General features: G+C 49.1%; 1 non-coding gene across 1 annotated transcript; it reads right to left on the reverse strand.

The window, feature by feature from the left end:
- Positions 1–1476: 1476 nt before the first annotated feature.
- Positions 1477–1621, reverse strand: LOC117722834 (small nucleolar RNA SNORA48). The gene has a single exon (XR_004608599.1). It is a non-coding gene; the product is annotated as a small nucleolar RNA SNORA48 (small nucleolar RNA).
- Between the last annotated feature and the right edge of the window lie 877 nt (positions 1622–2498).

A 2498-nucleotide genomic window follows, 5' to 3' on the forward strand; every position in this document is an offset into this window, starting at 1 on the left:
CCAGCACCCATGCTACCTGTCTTAGGGTTTTACTGCTGTAAACAGACACCATGACCAATGCAAGTCTTATAAAAGATGACATTTAATTGGGGCTGGCTTACAGGTCCAGAAGTTCAGTCCAGTATCATCAAGGCAGAGACATGGCAGCATCCAGGCAGGCATGGTGCAGGAGAAGCTGATAAGAGTTCTACATCTCCATCTGAAGGCTGCTAGTGGAAGATTGACTTCCAGGCAGCTAGGATGAGGGTCTTAAAGCCCACACCCACAGTGACACACCTACTCCAACAAGGCCACACTTCCTAATAGTGTCACTCCCTGGGCCAAACCATCACACTACCTCATGGCAGTTAAGAGGCAGGGCCAGCTTTTCTATGTTCTCACCCTTGGGGCTGGCTCACTCATGCCCTCTCAACCAGGGTCAGCTCTACTACGCTGCCCATTGAGGTTTTGGGCCTGTTCTTCTGAGTGCTGCAGCTGGTGAGGGGCAGAGCTAGTTCTTACAAGCTCATGACTTTGTGGGGAGCTTTCCCAGCTACTGCAGGTAGTGAGGGGTGGAAGAGGGGTCATTTGTGCCCATGCCACCTGATGGCAGATGATTGGCAGGATCAGGTTTCCTACATTCACAACCTCAGGGCTGGCTCATCCACAACCCCTGGTTCCAGGAGCAGCTTCACTATGCTGCCTGGGTGAGGTGCAGGGTCAGCTCTCCTGAGTGCTGCCACTGGGGCGGGATCTCCAGAGGGTTGCATCTAGCGAGGGGTGGGGCCAGTTACATAGAGCTGCCAGACACTCATGTGCTTATTGGCAGCTGTCCTAACCAGAGACATCCTCATGTTCTCTAGTGGTAAGATGAGCCATGAACATCAACACTGATCCCTGTTGCCACTGGGAAGCCTCAGACTTGGACTCAGACATGGCCCTCAGTGGCAGCTCAGGCTGGGACATCACCGTGGCCCCAGGTGGGAGGGCCGGCCATCCACAAGAGGCTACTCCTCTCCACCCTGGCGTTTCCAGTTCTATCTCTCTCCATAATGCTCAAACTGCTCCCCCCCCACATCTGACCTGCACATATTTGTACATTGTGGTAGCTCCAGCTGCAGGCTGGTCACTAAGCTGGGAGGCCCCTGGGTGACAGCCTCTGGCAATCGGGTGTTGATGGCCCACCTGTGCAGGTCTGTGAGTGGCATGGTGGTCAGGAGGCGTGTGTCTGTTTTCCTTTTCCTTTGCTACTCTGTATGGTGGTAGGCAGGGGTCTGTGTGTCTATAGTCTACTTCTGCTGTGGGGCAGAGGGCAGGTCTGTGTCTTGGGTGACATTGTCCATCCATGTTGCGTGGCGTGGTGGCAAGTTGGTGTCTGTGGCTTGCCTGTGCTGTGTGCTGGAGAGGGCAGGTCTGTGGGTGGCATGGCTGTCTGCAGGTCTCTGTCTGTCTTCTCCCTTTTGTGCTACACTTCTTGGATTTGATTTGATTTGGTTTTTATGCGTCCTAGGCATAAGACAGCTTTGGCCACCAAACCAGGCATAAAGCTTGGATGAACAAAGGATGGTCATCTGCTCTGCCTCTAACTGATATAATAACAACACTACAAACAAGGCATCCCTTTGCCCATTGCCAGGAGGTGTGGGTGTTAATTTTTTGTTCCTTTAATGTGTAATGTTTTTCTATAAAGATGTTCAAAACATCCTCACTTCAAAGATATTCTTGAAGATGACGTTCTCCTGGAGAATGTGCCCCTTTCTCCTTGTAGATGGCAACAGAGAGGATGTTAGTAAGTTCATTTCTCTATCACCAGGTCACTTCTTAGTCTCCATGTTTGCCTGTAGGATTTCTTGCTGTTGATTGCAAGTTAGGTGCAGTGTGTGACCTGTGGACTGAGAAAGAGTCAAGGAACTGCTGCCTACCTTGGACCACAAGGTCTGCTGGAGTCAGAAATTATGAGGTGCTGTAAGGAGTCACAAGCCTTTTAAAATTCACAGCCAATCAGAGTATCCCTGAAGAATCTCTCAAGTATTCCTTAAAGAGTCAGGCAAGTTGCAGAAGCTTGAGGCCTGGCTAATCTTACTTTGGCCCTGCTCTTCTGTTTAAAATACCAAATTATTTTGCAGTGCTGAGCCCGTGGGTGTCAGTTGAAACTTCAAGTGGAATTAATAACTAGAGCTGATGTCTGGAATCCGCAAATAGGCCAGGATTGCATCGCATCCAAGGGAATCCACGCTGCTGAACCGGATGAGTAATGCTAATAGCTGTGGAAAAATCCAGAGCAAACAGAACAAACTCACGTGTGCAACTGTGAGAAAAGGACTCTTGTTACAGCATCTGGGAGACTGTTTACCTTCGCAGTAATTATACTTAAGCAGCCTTCAGGTTGAGCCACTGAAGTGACTCAATAGAGAGCCGCAAAATTGGGAACAAAGGAAGTGTGGGGTTTTGGGGTCCAAGGTGTAATATTTTTACTTACATACTATTTTTTTTACATAATAAATAATTTACTTTAAAAA

The sequence above is a fragment of the Arvicanthis niloticus genome, chromosome 17 (genome assembly GCF_011762505.2).
Source record: "Arvicanthis niloticus isolate mArvNil1 chromosome 17, mArvNil1.pat.X, whole genome shotgun sequence".
Classification (NCBI taxonomy): Eukaryota; Metazoa; Chordata; class Mammalia; order Rodentia; family Muridae; genus Arvicanthis; species Arvicanthis niloticus.